Source organism: Salvelinus sp. IW2-2015, linkage group LG4p (genome assembly GCF_002910315.2).
Source record: "Salvelinus sp. IW2-2015 linkage group LG4p, ASM291031v2, whole genome shotgun sequence".
Classification (NCBI taxonomy): domain Eukaryota; kingdom Metazoa; phylum Chordata; class Actinopteri; order Salmoniformes; family Salmonidae; genus Salvelinus; species Salvelinus sp. IW2-2015.
The window spans coordinates 13356557-13377535 of NC_036841.1; the positions used below are offsets into that span (position 1 = coordinate 13356557).

General features: G+C 41.5%; 1 long non-coding RNA gene across 1 annotated transcript; it reads right to left on the reverse strand.

Moving 5' to 3' along the window:
- Positions 1 to 12565: 12565 nt before the first annotated feature.
- Positions 12566 to 13018, reverse strand: LOC139023536 (uncharacterized). Its single transcript, XR_011474668.1, has 2 exons — positions 12837 to 13018; positions 12566 to 12734 (listed from the first exon to the last, which is right to left on the reverse strand). It is a non-coding gene; the product is annotated as an uncharacterized lncRNA (long non-coding RNA).
- Between the last annotated feature and the right edge of the window lie 7961 nt (positions 13019 to 20979).

The window sequence follows — 20979 nt, forward strand, 5'->3', positions numbered from 1 at the left end:
ACTGAGAAGTTGTCTGTGGTCACCACCTGCAGAATCACTCCTTTTTTGGGGGTGTCTTGCTAATTGCCTATAATTTCCACCTTTTGTCTATTCCATTTGCACAACAGCATGTGACATTTATTGTCAATCAGTGTTGCTTCCTAAGTGGACAGTTTGATTTCACAGAAGTGTGATTGACTTGGAGTTACATTGTGTTGTTTAAGTGTTCCCTTTATTTTTTTGAGCAGTGTATATACTATGTGTGTCAGATTGTCAAGGTTTGATGCAGCTTCAGCCACTTACTTTATGTGATCCATCACAAAAATATTATAAAACAAACTGTTGCTTAGGAAGACGCTACTTTAATTCACGCTTAGAGTGCCAATGAGTTTTGTTGAGATTGGGTTATCACAGGAACTCAGAAATCTCAGTTAATTAATACAATATGTGAATTAATAGAAGCAGACTGCGTGTTGACCTCCTTTTTCATATCCCGGGTCATCGTCTCAATTACCCATGCCGGGAACTTGCCCCTTTGAGGACAGTTCCCGGCATGGGTAATCTGTCGCCATGATACGGATGTAGCACGTATTACTGCGCGGCCTCCCTTCCACGTGCCTGGATCAGCAGCCACTCTCTTCATTTCTGTCACACATCTCCCCACAGGCCTGTCTGGCCAGACACTGCTAGCTAACCCTGTCCATTCCCCCTCAAACTCCCTCATTATTTATCTTCCTGTCTCTATGCCTTGCCCCTTTGTGGACAGTTCATGGACAATCTGGGGGGGGGGAGGGGGGTGATAAAGAAGAGAAAGCTGCGGATGACGCCAATTCATCCATTGACTGTCCCTGCTAGTGAGTTGTACTGTAATACAATAGATATGTGATAGATGAACAAGATCCCATTTTTTTGCAATGACTGCTGTGCCTTCCAGATATTCAAACAGTTGGCTTGCTTGTAGACGCTGTGTGTTCAAAATGGAAATATATTATCGGGGCACTCAAACGTTGCACAAATTATCCTGTTACCTGGTGTTTAATCGATTTGCTGGGACTAGTAGTAAATTGCCACAATTTCTGACAGGAAAACATCAATCTATCTCCGGAACATCAATGTTGTGCTAAATTACTTTCAAGCCCTTTCGCTCTCTGAACCATTTCGATAGTGATTCACTCTAGTGACAAACAAACATTATATAAATCATGGATGACAAACATATTTACGTCAATACCAAGCCTCACATACTCTTTCAATTCTCTGGACGTATGCCACAGTTGTTTGAACCCAACCCTCCATTTGGATAAATGCACTTACACTACATGACCAAAGTATGTGGACACCGACTCATCGACCATCTCGTTCCAAAATCATCGGCATTAATATGGAATTGGTCACCCCTTTGCTGCAGCAACAGCATCCACTCTTCTAGGAATGCGTTCCACTAAATGTTAGAACATTGCTACGGGGACTTGCTTCCAGTCAGCCACAAGAACATTAGTGAGGTTGGGCACTGATGTTGGGCGATTAGGCCTGGCTCGCAGTCGGCATTTCCATTTCATCCCAAAGGTGTTTGATGGGGTTGAGGTCAGGGCTCTGTGCAGGCCAGTCAAGTTCCTCCACACCGATCTCGACAAACCATTTCTGTTGACCTCATTTGTGCACGGGAGCATTGTCATGCATTGTCATGCTGAAACAATAAAGGGCCTTCCTCAAACTAGAATGTAATTGTACGCTGTAGCGTTAAGATTTTCTTTCACTGGATTTAAGGGGCCTAGCCCGAATCATGAAAAACAGACCCAGACCAATATTCCTCACCAAACTTTACAGTTGGCACTATGCATTGAGGCAGGTAGGACAAGATTTGTCCTGCCAGTTGGAACTCGGTAGTGAGTGTTGTAACCGAGGACAGACGCTATGCGCTTCAGCACTCTGCGGTTGCGTTCTGTGAGCTTGTGTGGCCTATCACTTCGCGGCTTAGCCGTTGTTGCTCCTTGATGTTTCTACTTCACAATAACAGCACTTACAGTTGACCGGGGTAGCTCTAGCAGGGCAGGAATTTGACGAACTGACTTGTTAGAAAGCTGGCATCCTGTGAAGCTGCCACGTTGAAAGCTCTTCAGCAAGGCCATTCTTCTGCCAATGTTTGTCTATTGAGATTGCATGACTGTGTGCTCGATTTTATACACCTGTCAGCAACGGGTGTGGCTGAAATAGCTGAATCCACTAATTTGAAGGGGAGTCCATATACTTTTGTATATATAGAGTATGTTGAGCTGTACAATCAACTTTCCACCAATTATCAATGTTATCATCAACTATACTCACCTTGGAAGATTGCCCGTAGCACATTGATATTTCTCCAGTTGACACCTCATTCCCATTCCCTCAGCATGGCTCAGGCTTAGCCCAGATATGCAGCCTATTGTGACAACGAGAGGTGAGGGAATGGATGTTAATGAAGCATCATTGATTAATCAGCACAAGAGTCTCCCTCAAGCCCCATCCGACACTCACCCTCTCTGCTAGGTTCACCATCAACAGCATTACTGTAAAGAAACTGTTCCAGGATGGGGCTTATGGGGCTACCTCTTGACCGGATCCAACCTCTAGCGTCCTCTAATTTCCTTTGGCTGTCAACTCCATGTGGACAATTATGATGTTATTCACAGATCTTTAGGCAACACAATGATGTTAATAAACATGTTGATGAGATTCTTTGAAGAAATAGACTTTTCGACCCCGAAAACAGTGTGAAGTTGATTGACTTTTTGTATATGAAAATGAAATATTCATATAAAATGTATAGGTACATTAAATTCTTGCATATTTTCTCAGAGAAAGTATATTTCAAAACTGTCGGCTCAGGCTAATTTGTGAACTGCTAAACTTGGAACCAAACAGAACTCCTGTGCATACCCCTCGTGATGAAGGCAGCCAATGGCCTGCTTCTAAGATGTAAACACAGCCTCTGATATGCTGTGTTGTGGCGTGACTCTCATTAATGTGATGACTGTGATCTTATCAACTCAATTAACTACGTTTAATTATTACGTTATTAAAATAATCATGTAACAATTAACTCATTAACAATCTTGGGGCACCACAGAAAAAGTTTTTGAATGAGTTACCGTTTCCCGAATTAACTGAAGAATATCCGAATATATCGTTATCATATTAATCATCCATTAATTATCATTACCTCATCAGTCTCATCAGTCTCATTCTGAACATCGTTGACTTCAAATCTGCATGAACCAGATGATTCAGCGATACACAAATTGGCTTAATTATTTATTTACTATCTAACAAAATAATCACACAGAATTACATAAACACACACACAGGATAGATCATACATTCATTACTAACGTAATGCAATGAAAACTCCCTAGTGGACTAACCCGATATGATGACTTGTTACACAATGAAAGGTGTGGGGAATGAAAGAGTTGGAGAAGGAGGGTCACGCCTGCTCCCACTCTCCCTCTCTGGCGCTCGAGGGCGCCAGGCTGCCCTTCATTGCTCACACCTGTCACCATCACTACGTGCAGCTGCGCTCATTGGACTCACCTGGACTCCTTCCCTTTGTTGATTGCCCCATCTAGAACTGTCTGCTCCCCTGCTTGTTCCCTGTGTCAGCATTAATGTCATTATGTGTTCATGTCCATACGCTGTCCTGTCCTGTTCCATGTCCGTTGATAAGTAAATGTTCACTCCCTGTACCTGCTTCTCATCTCTACCAGCGTCGATCCTTATAAAGAGAGACAAAGTAATTAAACTATTGTACATGCAGTTGAATAACACGCTCATCATACATATGGATATTTAGCACCCTAACTATCGCTCATTTGGATTTAGAAATGCAATGTACATACAGTTAACTTCTTGACGCTAGGAGGCAGAATTTTTTATGTTTTGGAAAAATAATGTTCCCAATGTAAACGGCCTATTTCTAAGGCCCAGATGCTAGAATATGCATATAATTGAAAGATTAGGATAGAAAACACTCTAAAGTTTCCAAAACTGTCAACATATTGTCTGTGAGTATAACAGAACTGATTTTGCAGGCGAAAACCTGAGGAAATCCAACCCGGAAGTGSCTCTTATTTWGAAAAWTCCCTGTTCCATTGCSTGCCTATCCTCCATTTAAAGGGATATCAACCAGATTCCTTTTCCAATGGCTTCCACAGGTTGTGAACAGGCTTTAGACATAGTTTCAAGCTTTTATTCTGAAATATTTGCTAGATCTATCAAAACGCGTCAGTGGATGGCCAGGTGTCCTTTGATTAGTTCATGCGCGCAAAAGTTGTTGCCCAACATGTTCTTTCTCTCTATTATTGATAGTTTACCGTCCGGTTGAAATATGATCGATTAGTTATGTTAAAAACAACCTGAGGATTGATTATAAAAAACGTTTGACATGTTTCTACGAACTTTACGGATACTATTTGGAATTTTCGTCTTCCCTTCTGAACATAACGCACCAACCAAATGGTTTTTGGATATAAAAATAATATTTATCGAACAAAAGGAACACTTATTGTGTAACTGGTTGTCTCGTGAGTGCAAACATCCGAAGATCATCAAAGGTAAGTGATACATTTTATTGCTTTAAAAAATATATATATATTTGGCGCTCTGCAATTCAGCGGTCGTTTACGAAAATGATCCCGTTAACTTCTTGTCAATAGGGGGGCGCTGTATTCACTTTGGAAAAAACCGTGCCCAAATTAAATGGCCTCGTACTCTGTTCTAGATCATACAATATGCATATTATTATTACTATTGGATAGAAAACACTCAGAAGTTTCTAAAACTGTTTGAATTATATCTGTGAGTAAAACAGAACTCATTTGGCAGCAAACTTCCATACAGGAAGTGAAAAATCTGAAAACGAGGCTCTGTTTCAGGGCCTGCCTATTCAACTGGCTTTTATTTATCGATATGTATGAACTTCATACGCCTTCCACTAGATGTCAACAGGCAGTGGAAGGTTGAATGGGGTGTCTAGCTTGATCTGAGGCCGAATAAGAGCTTTTGGAGTGACAGGTCCGGTATTTTGTTTGTTTTCGACGACGCGCGGGGGACCTCGACATTGTCTTCTGAAAAGCGTTCGGTATACATGACGAATATCTCCGGCTCTGATTTTATTTGATACATATGAGAAAAACATCATAAAGTAGGATTTTTCAACCGAGTTTTATCAGTTTATTCAACGTTTATTYGGACTTTTGGAATTTTCCGTTCTTTGCGCCAAGAGATGATGGGAATGTTCGRGCCACAATGCTAGKCAAGGTTGCTAATTCGACCGAAGAAACYGACATTCTAAAACCAAACAACGATTTATTCTGGAAATAGGACTCCTTGCACAACATTCTGATGGAAGCTCAGCAAAAGTAAGACAACATTTATGATGTTATTTCGTATTTCTGTGTAATTTGTTGACTCCTATTCTCCGCCGTGTTGGTGAGCGCTGTCTCACAATAACCCAAGCTGTATGTTGTGGTAAAGTAATTTAAAAAAAAATCTAACACAGCGGTTGCATTAAGTTAACCTTTACTTCATACCCATCCCGGATCCGGGATCCTCCTCATCAAAAAAGCTGACTAGCATAGCCTAGCCTAACGCGACAGGGATATCATATAATATAATTTCATGAAATCACAAGTCCAATACAGCAAATGAAAGATAAACATCTTGTGAATCCAGCCACTATTTCTGATTTTTTAAAATGTTTTACAGCGAAAACACAATATGTATTTCCATTAACTAACCACAATAGCCAAACACACAACGGCATGTTTTCACCATGATTCCACCGCATAAGTAGCTTTCACAAAATCCAGAAATAGAGATAAAATTAATCACTAACCTTGAAAGGTCCCGTACATTGATGGTCCCGTGTGGCTCAGTTGGTAGAGCATGGCACTTGCAACGCCAGGGTTGTGGGTTCATTCCCCACGGGGGGACCAGGATGAATATGTATGAACTTTCCAAATTGTAAGTCGCTCTGGATAAGAGCGTCAGCTAAATGACTTAAATGTAATGTAAATGTAAATGTTGAACAACTTCATCAGATGACAGTCTTATAACATCATGTTATACAATACATTTATGTTTTGTTCGAAAATGTGCATATTTAGAGCTGCAAATCGTGGTTATACATTGTGAATATCAGCATTCAATTCGCCAGAAATGTCCGAGATCATTTTTGGCACTCACCTAATCTGACCAAAGAATCATACATAAAATTTTTACATCAAAATAATTAGTTGTATGGCAAATAAAGATACACTGGTTCTTAATCTTGTCAAATAGGGAGGGGGCGCTGTATTCACTTTGGAAAAAAATCAGTGCCCAAATTAAACGGCTCGTACTTCTGGTTCGTAGATCAATACAATATGCATAGAGGCACAAAGTTTCCTAGTCAAAATGTGATTGCGTTGATTCCACTGTCTTTATTCTGGGCTCTCTGAGGCCTATGGCTGACTTAGCTAGCTAGGTTGACTCCCCAGAGACCAGCAAAGAAAATCCTCTTGAAATCACTGAAGAGATTAAATCAGAACATCATTGAAAATATTAATATAAATTACACTGCTCCAAAAATAAAGGGGAACACTTAAAACCACATATGTAACTCCAAGTCAAATCACCACTTCTGTGAAAATCAAACTGTCCACTAGGAAGCAACATGATGACAATTAAATTTGCACATGTGTTGTGCAAATGGAATAAGCCAACAGGTTGGAAACAATTATAGGCAATATTGCAGACACCCCCAATAAAAGGAGTGTGTTTCTGCAGGTGGTGACCACCAAGACCCCTTCTCAGTTGCCTATGCTTGACCTGGGCTGACTGTTTTGGTCACTTTTTGAATGCTGGCAGGTTGCTTATCACTCTAGTGGACGCCATGAAGACGGAGTCTACAACCATACAAGTGGCTCAGGTAAGTGACAGCTTCATCACAGATGCACATCAATTTCGAGATAGTGGAAAGAAGGTTTGCTTGTGTCTGTCAAGATGTAGTGTCCAGAGCAAATGCGAGGCCGCTTACCAGGAGACAAGGCGAGTACTCAGGAGACGTCGAGAGGAGCCGGTAGAGAGAAGGCAACAACCCAGCAAGCAGGTTAACGCTACCTCCGCGCTATTGTGCAAGGAGAGCACTGTCCAAGAGCCCTGCAAATGACCCTCCACAGGCCACAATGTGCATGTGTCTGCTCAAACGGATCAGGAAACAGACATCACATGAGGGTCGGTATGAGGGCCCGACGATCCACAGGGTGCGGGGTTGTGCTTAGCAGCCAACACCGTGACCAGGACGTTTGGCATTTCCAGACGAAACAACCAAGGATTGGAAATATACGCCATGGCGCCTGTCGCTCTTCACAGCGTGAAAGCAGGTTCCACACTGAGCAATGCAGCACTAGATGTGACAGACGTGAAAAGTCTGGAAGACGCCGTGAGAGAAACGTTCTGCTGCCTGCAACATCCTCCAGCATGACCGGTTTGGTGGTGGGTCAGTCATGGTGTGTGGTGGCATTTCTTTGGGGGGCTGCACAGCCCTCCATTTGCTCGCCAGAGGTAGCCTGACTGCCATTAGGTACCGAGATGAGATCCTCAGACCCCTTGTGAGACCATATGCTGGTGTGGTTGGCCCTGGGTTCCTCCTAATGCAAGACAATGCTAGACCTCATGTMGCTGGAGTGTGTCAGCAGTTCCTGCAAGAGGAAGGCATTGAATCCAGACCTGAATCCAATTGAGCACATCTGGGACATCATGTCTCGCTCCATCCACCAACGCCACGTTGCACCACAGACTGTCCAGGAGTTGGCGGATGCTTTAGTCCAGGTCTGGGAGGAGATCCATCAGGAGACCATCCGCCACCTCATCAGGAGCATGCCCAGGCGTTGTAGGGAGGTCATATAGGCACTTGGAGGCCACACACACTACTGAGCCTCATTTTGACTTGTTTTAAGGACATTACATCAAAGTTGGATCAGCCTGTAGTGTGGTTTTCCACTTTAATTTTGAGTGTGACCTCCATGGGTTGATGAATTTGATTTACATTGATACATTGATTTTTGTGTGATTTTGTTGTCAGCACATTCAACTATGTAAAGAAAAAAGTATTTAATAAGAATATTTCATTCATTCAGATCTAGGATGTGTTATTTTAGTGTTCCCTTTATTTTTTTGAGCAGTGTATATGAATCATGCATTGAACTGCATCCATCTATTCTGACAAAAATGCCTTAGTGTACATCATGGAAAGTTCAGTCAAATAGAATCTATTTTTAAAACCTCTTATCAAGTTTGTTTTGTAGCATAAACTGGGGATGTAATATTTTTGACTGATATTATGATTGTCTGTTTGTTTCATATCTGCAAAGTAGTTACAGCGCTGTCAGTTCCACTTGAAACTTTAGGTCAACGGTTACTTTGTGTGCTAACCGTGAAATGTTTTTTGCAATGCGAAGTAATAGTTGTACATTTCGATTGGGTGGTTGTGTTGTGTTTTTGTATTCTTATGATTGGGACCTACTGGCTTGTTATGTCTGAGTTTATGGACTGCTTATCCTTTAACATCATGCCGTGTGTGACTGCTGTCTTTCCATCGGCCCTATGCAGTGGTGTAGTGGTGCCTGGAGAAGTGGGTAGACTCTAATTTTGCCCAAAAGTTCCCAAACGGCAAAGGAAAGCCACCCTGAGTGAAAAATTATTTTTTCCAATGGTGTTTCAATGCATTTTCCAATAGATTTGTCAGAATTTCCCTCTCAAAATAACACTTTAAAAAAAATTATTATAATAAAGAAATGTGATGGTCTAAATCCACAACAATGCTTAAAACCCTTTCACACGTACCAAAACACAGGTGTGATCATTCTACATTGGTCCGTGCAGCTCAGTTGGTTGAGCATGGTGCTTGCAACGCCAGGGTTGATTCCTGCAAGAGATGAGTATGAAAAAAGTATACAAATGTATGCACTCACTGCTCTGGAAGTCGCTCTGGATAATTAAGAGTGTCTGCTAATTAAGAGTGTCTGCTAAATGACTAAAATCTAAATGTTACCTATAATGTAAATGTCCCTGCAGTGTATGCTCAAATTGGTGTGATTAGAATGCTTATTTAGAATGTACGGTGACTTGCGAAAGTATTCACCCCCCTCTGCAATGTTCCTATTTTGTTGCCTTACAACCTGGAATTTAAATGGATTTCTGGGGGGTTTGTATCATTTGATTTACACAACATTACTACCACTTTGAAGATGCAAACTATTTGTTATTGTGAAACAAACAAGAAATAAGACAAAAAAACAGAAAACTTGAGCGTGCATAACTATTCACCCCCACAAAGTCAATACTTTGTAGAGCCACCATTTGGAGCAATTACAGCTGCAAGTCTCCTGGGGTATGTCTCTATAAGCTAGGCATATCCCAGTCCCTGATGATGAAAAACATCCCCACAGCATGATCCTGCCACTTCTTCCACATGTTTGGGAGTCTCCCACATGCCTTTTGGTGAACACCAAACATGTTTGCTTATTTTTTTCTTTAAGTAATGGCTTTTTTCTGGCCACTCTTCCATAAAGCCCAGCTCTGTGGAGTCTACAGCTTAAAGTGGTCCTATGGACAGATACTCCAATCTCCTCTTTGGAGCTTTGCAGCTCCTTCAGGGTTATCTTTGGTCTCTTTGATGTCTCTCTGATTAATGCCCTCCTTAATAATATGTTGCAACGGATCTTATTCAGGGGCTTCATAGCAAAGGGGGTGAATACATATGCACGCATGACTTTTCCTTTTTAATTTCATTTCACTTCACCAATTTGGACTATTTTGTGTATGTCCATTACATGAAATCCTAATAAAAATCAATTTAAATTACAGGTTGTAATGCATCAAAATAGGAAAAATGCCAAGGGGGATGAATACTTTTGCATTCACCGTTACAGTCATTTTAGCTGGCCACACTTTTTTCACAGAAACATTTTGCACAAACAGAGTCCTTACAACATTATGTCCTGAATGAGACCAGTTTATTTTTGGATGCAATGTTCAGACATTCACAGAACTACTGACAGTATAACACATTTATCCAAACCAGAAAATGTAGGCTACATTAGTCCTAGTGCTAACTGAGGAAAGATTGACGTAACACAAGTGGTCATATATAGCTAACTCTCGGCTGACATAAACCATAATATGAATTATCTAATAGCAATTACTATTTACAATTCATCACATCACAGGTGAGCTCACCATAGCTGTTTGAAGTATATATTTTTCCTGCCCAATTAGTAGTTACAGTCTTGTCCCATCACTGCAACTACCGTGCAGACTCGGGATAGGCGAAGGTCAAGAGCCATGCGTCCTCCGAAACATGACCCCGCCAAGCTGCACTGCTTCTTGAAACACTGCTCACTTAACCCGGAAGCCAGATGCACCAACGTGTCAGAGGAAACACTGTACAGCTGGCGACCGAAGCCATGGGACAAGGACATCCCAGCCGGACAAACACGCCGCCTCATGGTCGCAGCCGGCTGGGATCGAACCCAGATCTGTAGTGACACCTCTAGCACTGATCAGTGCCTCCGACGATGGGTAGTTTGTGTGTGCTGCCATGTTTTTTTTTTGCATCAACCAAAGATGAGAAGAGGAGACAAGATGAGTTTGGTCTGTCTGCAGTATGCATTTTCAAGAGGGTGTGTCATCTACCGTCATTCACTTTTGAAAGTTTACTCGAAAGATGAGTGAACCATCTCTTCACCTCATTTTGTTATAGCATCTTTGGTCTGCTAGATGTTTACGTGACACCCATAATTAATTATATAATGTCAACAAGCATGGCGCCACACAATCATTACAGTCTATGCAAGAATCGGAATGCATGATTTGTCACCAGCACTTTAAAACATGGGAATAAAACTGTAAATACATTATGCTCCATACATACATACATACGCACACATGTACAAAGTTATTATTTCTAAGGAAAACAATAATGAAAGCAATCTGAGTGCCATCCAGAAAATGTGCCAGGTGGAAAAAGTTTTTGCAAGATTGTGCAAATGTCTGCATACTTGATCTGGGAAAACAGTGGGGAAGTGCTTGGGCGCTCTTCGAAGAGAGAAGTTTGTCTGGCTCAGTAAAGCCTCAAACATAAATTGTCCGCAAGAGTAAAATGGGCTACTTCTATGTGAATTAATGAGGAGGCAGAACACACCTCAATTCAAACTGTACTTAGAAAATACAATTTGTTAGAAAATTGACAAGCTGAAACATAAGCTACAGATAATTAGCCGGCAGCGTGTCTTGATTTGAGAGCAGTGCAGGTTAATAACTGTCCTGTTGCGTAACAATCACATTTTGGAACAGTGAGTGCATTCTGACATCACGCACATAAAGAAAGGGCCGACCATTAGAGATATTTGGAACACTAGGTGAAAAGGTTAACCCACATCAATCTGTTTGGGTGTGCCTGTCAGAGCCTGGTTCCCCAGTGGGTGGGCCTCTGTCCTCACAGGTCCATTCATGTCTACGCCCCTGATGCGAACAGCGCAAGATGGAAATTGCGCATCACAAATAGCCTACTAACCAGCACTACATTATACCCTTTTTCAATACCTGATTTGCATACCCTTTGTTTCCTTAGTTAGCATTTACTGGTAGATATCATAAATTGAAGCATCTTTCCTACCCTACCGGGTTCTTCTGTGAGCTGCTCCAATACGAAACCAGTTGAGAGCTGCGCGCTCTTGTTGCCTGCCACTAGGCCATGTGTATGCGAATATATTTCATGTGATTTGTGATTGTGTAACCTACTTTGTGCATGATTTTCCTATTGTACTACATAATTGTCGTAAATCTCCACTGCAATACTTTGATACGCATCAGTAGGGATTAAGAAGTGAAAATAAGTAATGCCCACTCAAAAAAAGGTGGGTATATACCTGCATCACTGGGCCTTTGTGTTTTACAAAAAAACATGTGTACTGGTATTACAGTTGCTGTCCTTTCAGAATCCCGAACCGGTCACACAGGGAACTGGTCACAAAAAAAGATTGCAGTTTCAAAACTGCAATAAAAGTGCAGTACCTGCAGTCGAATGTAGTATTTTGGACGCAGTAATTGCAGAATAACTGCAGTGTACTGCCGTTGATCTGCAGTTATACTGCACTGTAATTGCAATTACACTGCAAAATTGCTGGAGTAAAAAAAACGGTACTATTTTGGATGCAGTAAAGGGCTGCACAAACATGTCTATAATAGATATAAAGGCTGTTAAGATATGTGTTTTAAGAAAGGAGTGTATATGCAGTATTTGGCCTGGCGAAGTGGTTTAATGCGCTGACTGAATGGAAACTGATAATTCTTCGCGAAAAGAAATGAGTCCTCACTGTCCAAGACCGAGTCAAGACCGAGTACAAATGTATCTAACACCAAGATAAGACCGAGACACTCAATATGTGGTCTCGAGACCTGTCTCAAGTACTACGACACTGGAATGTTTGAGTTTCAAATACTTAATGTTCAATGAATGTCACGGTTTTCTAAAATAGAACCCAGAAGCAGACCAGGACAAGGAGAGTAGGACGAAGGTGAGTATTTATTTACAAGTTTAAACGTAGAGGTAGAAAGATCCAGGTGGCGGAGCGGGCAGCGGAGGTGAGTTGATGGGAGTGAATAGGCAGATCCAAGGGAGTAACAGAAGCCACCGACGACCAGGCAGGGATGGGGTGAGTGTTCCGGGTGAATGACTGTAGACAGAACAAACGGAGGTAAGTTCAAGGCAAGCAAGACGTACAAAACAACAAAACAAACTCTATCAAACTGGAGGCTGATACGCTGGCACAACATACTGTTCATGGCTAACGATCCGGCAGGGAATGGATGTCAGGTCAGAGCTTATGAAGTGGAGGGTTGATGATCAGGACCAGGTGTGCAGATAGCTGATGGGATACAGGTGCGGGTAATCAGAGATCTCCCAACTAGCTACGTCGCCCGGCAACCAGACAGGGTGCGTTCCAGGACACCGGAAAAACACTCCAGGACAGAACACAGGCAAAAACAGACTCAGGAAGCGGGATTCGTGACAATGAATGTAAGTATATTTCGGTGGTTTACTACTAACCTTCTAAAAGTTGATAGTGCCAAAATCTTGCTAATCCATTCATTATTCTACTAACTATGACTGAGTGTGAGACATGTTTTCCATAATGTACCGTATGTTTCATGCATATACATTCAAACAAAGAACACCATCACAAATTGTGTTTCACTATTTATTCAATACGGAGACAAATAGCAAAGGTGTCTCAGGCAGTATTTGAAGTATCTAAATGTAGTGTTACTTACCAAACAATGTATATAAAGTGCCATCGAGGGCACAATCTTACAATGTTGCAGTTCAGAAAAGAGAGCTTTAACATCTATGCCAAAAGCATGGGCCTGTGAATGGCGACAGAGGAAAGACAAGGGGTGGCGGGTCTGTGCATATTTGTAAACAACAGCTGATGCAAGAAATCTAATAGTAAGGAAGTCTCAAGGTTTTGCTCACCTGAGGTAGAGTATCTCATGATAAGCTGTAGACTACTCTATTTATCAAGAGAGTTTTCATCTATAATTCTTTGTAACTGTCTATTTATCACCACAAACTGATGCTGGCACTAAGACCTCACTCAATGAGCTGTATTTAGACTGATCCAATGAACAATTGTATATCTGTTGAAAATGTTGTATCAAGACTACCCAAATGTGCCTAAATCGTTTATTAATACATGTTCAAGTTCATAATTGTGCACTCTCCTCAAACAATAGCATGGTGTTCATTCACTGTAATAGTTACTGTAAATTGGACAGTGCAGTTAGATTAACAAGAATTGAAGCTTTCTGCCTATATCAGATATGTCTATGTCCTGGGAAATGTTCATGTTACCTACAACCTCATGCTAGTCACATTAGCCTACGTTAGCTTAACCATTCCGTGGGGGGGACACCAATCCTGTAGAGCAGGTATTTCCAAACTGGGGTACGCGCAATGCAGTCAGGGGTATGCCAAATAAAAATGACATTCACATTATTTTTTTTAATACATTTATTATATATATATTTTTAAATAAAATACAATTCTTCACATTTTCAAACAGTCCATTTATATTTTCCAACGGGGCTATATATTTAGGTGAGTTTTTTTCTCTCGCCTGAGTAGCCTCGTTTCACTGCCCCAATTTCTTTTAACCATCTCGTGTTCAGGGAAATAACAACACAATGTCAAATACAGGTAGCCTAGTCAAATAACTAACATCCAATCACAATAACCGTTACTCTCGCGTGGGAATTCCACTAACGGTCCGTATGTAGCCAAGCGTAGTTGCTGCTCATGTTGGTATCTGTAATGATGGCGCAAAAGCCATGACAGGGAGACATAGTGGAGCCTCCACCGAGAGGCTCTTGCTGCCAAGGGAATGCCTGACAGCTTGAAAGATGTTTTGGACACTACAGTGAAAATGGTTAACTTCGTTAAAGCAAGGCCCCTGAACTCTCGTGTATTTTCTGCACTATGCAATGATATGGGCAGCGACCATGTAACACTTTTACAACATACAAATTGAGAGACAAGCTTAAAGTTTTCTTTACTGACCATAATTTTCACTTGTCTGACCGCTTGCAGGATGACGAGTTTCTCACACGACTGGCCTATCTGGATGATGTTTTTTCTCACCTGAATGATCTGAATCTAGGATTACAGGGACTCTCCGCAACTATATTCAATGTGCAGGACAAAATTGAGGCTATGATTAAGTTGGAGCTCTTCTCTGTCTGCATTAACAAGGACAACACACAGGTCTTTCCATCATTGTATGATTTTTTTTTGTGTGCAAATGAACTCAAGCTTACAGACAATGTCAAATGTGATATAGCTAAGCACAGTGAGTTGAGTGCGTAATTACACAGGTACTTCCTGAAACGGATGACACAAACAACTGGATTCATTATCTCTTTCATGGCCTGCCTCCAGTCCACTTACCTATATCTAAGCAAGAGACCCTCATCGAATTTGCAACAAGCGGTTCTGTGAAAATTGAATTCAACCTCTTAATCGGAAGCCACTGCCAGATTTCTGGATTGGGCTGCGCTCAGAGTATCCTGCCTTGGAAAATCACGCTATTAAGACACTGATGCCCTTTGCAACCATGTACCTATGTGAGAGTGGATTCTCGGCCCTCACTAGCATGAAGACTAAATACAGGCACAGACTGTGTGTGGAAAATGATTTAAGACTGAGACTCTCTCCGACACAACCCAACATTGCAGAGTTACGTGCATCCTTTCAAGCACACAATTCTCATTAACCTGTGGTGAGTTATTCACAATTTTCGATGAACAAATAAGGTTTTACATGTAAGATGGTTAAATAAAGAGCAAAATTATTTATTATTATTATATTATTATTTGTGCCCTGGTCCTATAAGAGCTCTTTGTCACTTCCCACAAGCCGGGTTGTGACAAAAACTCACACTCATTCTTATGTTTAATAAATGTATCGTATAGTGTCTCTGTGGCAGGCTTATAATGATGGCAAAACACAACACTTGAGAGTGCGCTGACCCTGGTGCTAGAGGGGGTACGCAGCTGGAGGTTGAATGTTTGAAGAGGTACGAGACTATATAAAAAGTTTGGGAACCATTGCTGTAGGGGTTATTAACAGCTTCTACCCCCAAGCCATAATCTGTCATTCTGCCAATGAACAAGGCAGTTAACCCACTGTTCCCTTGTTGGCTGTCATTGTAAATAAGAATTGGTTCCTAACTGACTTGCCTAGTTAAATAAAGGTTAAATAATTAAAAAATAAATAATAATAAGACTCTGGAACAGCTAATCAAATGGCTTCCCGGACTTTTTGCAATGTCCCCCCACCCTATTTTACGCTGCTGGTGCTCTCTGTTTATTATCTATGCATAGTCACATTAACTCTACCTACATGTACATATTACCTCAATTACCTCGACTAACCAGTGCCCCCGCACATTGACTCTGTACCGGTACCCCCTGTATATAGCCTCGCTACTGTTATTTTACTGCTACTCTTTAATTATTTGTTATTTTAAATATTTACTTATCTATTTCTTACTCAACACTTATTTTTCTTAAAACTGCATTGTTGGTTGAGTAAGCATTTCACTCTAAGGTCTACACCTGTTGTATTCGGCGCATGTGACAAATACAATTTGATTTGATGGAGACTGTAAACTGTCATCAACACATGCTTCAGTATTCCCTCTTCTCTCTAGGAGCATTTGTGAGCCCAGGCCCCATAGGAGTATCGTAAGGATCCCACCCTGGTCACCAATGTAGCTGACCAATGTGAAAGACAAGTGCCTTAGCAGAATACAATCTAAAGCTTGTGTGGTCAAGAGACGAGAACTCTACCGTCTATGGCAATAGCCTGGACTCCTGACGGGGACAATATCATTTTCACCACTGCATGTTACAATAGTAAAGTAATCTGTCTGTCACCTGTTAAACTGATTCTGTATTGAATTTCGTCTTTAAGTTGCTCAAACAAGCATGTATATCTGTAGTTGGTGTTTAACTCTAAAATGCACTATACTGTATAAGACAAAGACCCACAAAGGAAAGACAACAGACACATGCATATGTGTACCCAATGTCTAAATAGTGACGGCATGGCTAGTTCAAACTGCAGTAGAATGGTTCTCCTAACAGGTGAGTGAATCAGCTCATGCTTGGTGAATAGCACTTGGTTAATCTCTGGGAGCAGGACACAGGAGAGCTGAATATACCATGTGAGACAAAAGTAAGAGACACTAATGAATAATAATAAATAATCACAGCAAAGGAATGTAGTTTGTGAGCTGGAAAATGAACACCCTGACAGTCTGAGACGGGGCACTCTGCAATCATCCTACTCCAACTATTGACAGGAATAATGTGGCATTTCAAATGTTTCAGTATGAATAACATTTCTGGGTCTTGCCTTGAAGGCAGTAATAGCTTTACACTACTTGTCCTATAGATTTTTGAGGTCTTAAATTATTACTTGGAATAAACTGACGGCTAAAACACTCCCTGTCCCGGAATGACATTCTATCTATTGATTAAGCTATCTGCTCCTGCTAGCTAGCAACAGATCTACTTGTTGTAACTGTCTACCTATCTAGCAAGCCAGCTACATCACTAAGGTTGCTGTTTTCTAAGTTAAGAGTTATTTTAGAGCTTGCATTGATGTTATCACATTTCTATAACTAAATGGTTAGATAAAAAAATACTTTACCTGATAGCAGTTTGTCGGATGGAGATCTCTCTCGAGCTGTCACCAGCTACAGCTCACATGATTTGCAGACGTGATCAGCAGAGATGGTACCATGGATAGTACACGAGTTTTGATTGTTTTACAGTTTTGTACTCAGCAGTGTTTGCCTGTCCAGCTAGTGAACATAAACGTAAGTATTTTGAAAAATATTGCAATAAATTGACATTGCAAACAAAGGAAATGTTCAGAAGAAATAAATATACACAATATGTAAAAATCAGCTCCCCACTCAACAGAGATCGATCATTTCAGAAACTAAAGCAGATAGCTTACTACAGCCCCCCACCTAACTGAGGAAATTGAGGGAATAGTTTTCCTTCAATAAACGTCCCTTGGCAAAGCCTGCAGCTGATAAAGCACTACCAAAATGTGACAGCTCATGACGACAGATGGACTACAGTAGGTGTGTAAACACAGGGAAACATTTTGGCTCTTGGTCATGCTTTCGCAGTCCAATGACAGTAGGGCACACAAACATTTCCACTTCCCTTAGCTCACCTCTAAAGCTACAGTATAACCATCATTTTTTAGCTGAGGTCCACGTTTAACATTAGGCCTTAGAACTCTTGGAGTTAAACAAATCAACAAATAAATGAACACAAGCTGTAAGGGCCCTCATCTTTAATTGAACAGCCTTAGCATTTCAGTATAATTCTCTCAGTTCGTAATTAGCACCAAACATTAACATTCATGAGTTGGACAAAGTATTCTCTTTCCATCCTCTCCTTATTTTCCCCAAGGTATTATGTTTCAGAAATGTATTAATGATAGCAAAAACACCTTGAACATTCCGGATGAGAGTAGCTACATTACAATAACAGTATATTTAAAGGACTCTCCCAGGGTTTGTTGTTAATTTAATTTAATTTAACTTTTTTAAGAGGAAAACAGAGGAAAAGTTTGAAATAACAGGCACTGGTTTTTAAAGCCCTTTGTGACCAAATGCATGTTGAAGGTACTTACAGGAAAACTACCCAAGCTGTATCCCAGAAGTACACCAACACCATCCCTTGTCCTACACCATCCACTTTGGTAGCATTATTTGGGCTGATAGCACCAAAAAGTCAACATCAATAATGAATGCTATAAATAAAAAGGTCCCCTGGTGCAGAAACGTGGCTCTCATCATTCACACTTTTTTACCCCACTGAGGTGGAGGGGTAGTCAAGCTGAAAGCACCCCATAAACAACTTTTAAATCCTAGATAGGGTTCAAAAGGCCCTCTGTACTGTACAAGTGATCGCAGGACCACCCATGTTCACTAAAACAGCCTTAGAATGAAACCCTGGGCTGGTCTTGTGATAATGTATTCTCACACAGCAGAAGCTTTTCCGGTCCTGGTTTCCAGTGTTTGTAGACTTGGATCTGTGTCTGCCAACATGAGGAATGGAGAGATATTCAAGTATGGTGATATAGCTTTAGAGCTTAGAATCCAATTGCTGCTACAGGGGATGTCAAGTCTGTTGATTACATATTCCTCTGTGTGAAGGTGATGGATGTCTGGTCAGTGGGATGGATCAACGGGTGGGTGTCTGGATGACACAGAAGGCAGGAAGAAACATCTTAATATGAAAAAAAATTATTTATTCTTCAGCCCAAGTTTCTGTTGTCAATCTCTATTTGCCCACAATTTAACACCTGCAGTGAGTCATTCCTCATTCTCTGACTGGACACTGAAACATGTCAGTTGTGAAACATATCCAGCGTTGTGAAAACACACCTTAGTCCATGCTAATATACATTACTCAACCTAAAGTTGCAGTGTATTCTGTAGGAATTCTGTAGGAATGAGAGACGAGTCAAGGACCATATCACCTCCACCCTACCTGACACCCTAGACCCACTCCAATTTGCTTACCGCCCCAATAGGTCCACAGACGACGCAATCGCAATCACACTGCACACTGCCCTAACCCATCTGGACAAGAGGAATACCTATGTGAGAATGCTGTTCATCGACTACAGCTCAGCATTTAACACCATAGTACCCTCCAAAACTCGTCATCAAGCTCGAGACCCTGGGTCTCGACCCCGCCCTGTGCAACTGGGTACTGAACTTTCTGACGGGCCGCCCCAGGTGGTGAGGGTAGGTAACAACATCTCCACTCCGCTGATCCTCAACACTGGGGCCCACAAGGGTGCGTTCTGAGCCCTCTTCTGTACTCCCTGTTCACCACGACTGCGTGGCCATGCACGCCTCCAACTCAATCATCAAGTTTGCGGATGACACTACAGTGGTAGGCTTGATTACCAACAAAACGAGACGGCCTACAGGGAGGAGGTGAGGGCCCTCGGAGTGTGGTGTCAGGAAATAACCTCACACTCAACGTCAACAAACACAAGAGATGATTGTGGACTTCAGGAAACAGCAGAGGGAGCACCTCCCTACCACATCGACGGGACAGTAGTGGAGAGGGTAGTAAGTTTTAAGTTCCTCGGCGTACACATCACGGACAAACTGAATTGGTCCACCCACACAGACAGCGTTGTGAAGAAGGCGGCAGCAGCACCTCTTCAACCTCAGGAGGCTGAAGAATTTCGGCTTGTCACCAAAAGCACTCACAAACTTCTACAGATGCACAATCGAGAGCATCCTGTCGGGCTGTATCACCGCCTGGTACGGCAACTGCTCCACCCACAACCGGAAGGCTCTCCAGAGGGTAGTGAGTCTGCACAATGCATCACCGGGGGCAAACTACCTGCCCTCCAGGACACCTACACCACCCGATGTCACAGGAAGGCCATAAAGATCATCAAGGACAACAACCACCCGAGCCACTGCCTGTTTACCCCGATATCATCCAGAAGGCGAGGTCAGTACAGGTGCATCAAAGCAGGGACCGAGAGACTGAAAAACAGCTTCTATCTCAAGGCCATCAGACTGTTAAACAGCCACGACTAACATTGAGTAGCTGCTGCCAACATACTGACTCAACTCCAGCTCACTTTAATAATGGAAATTGATGGGAATTGATCAAAACTGTATCACTAGCCACTTTAAACAATGCCACTTAATATAATGTATATGTATATACTGTCCTCTATATCATCTACTGCATCTTACCATCTTTATGTAATACGTGTATCACTAGCCACTTTAAACTATACCACTTTTATGTTTACATATCCTACATTACTCATCTCATATGTATATACTCTACTCGATACCATCTACTGCATCTTGCCTATGCCGTTCTGTACCATCACATATTCATATATCTTTATGTACATATTCTTTATCCCTTTACACTTGTATGTATAAGGTAGTAGTTGTGGAATTGTTAGGTTAGATTACGCGTTGGTTATTACTGCATTGTCAGAACTAGAAGCACAAGCATTTCACTACAGTTGCATTAACATCTGCTAACCATGTGTATGTGACAAATACAATTTGATTTGATTTGATTTCAAATCCAACTCACTTCGACATTGATGACTCTAATACACTGTCAGTGATGTGAAGGCTAATCCCATTATTTTGTGATTGAAGTTAATAGGTTCTGGCAGGGCAAAGAACTGTCTCTTACTGTGAGAGAAAAGGTAAATGTAAACTTTCTGAATAGGAAATAAGCTTCACTATATGTATCCAGGGCACTATGCAAATAATGTACAATCGAACACCATGGTAAACATTCCCTTAATTATTTTTCAAGTTCTAGAGTATAGGC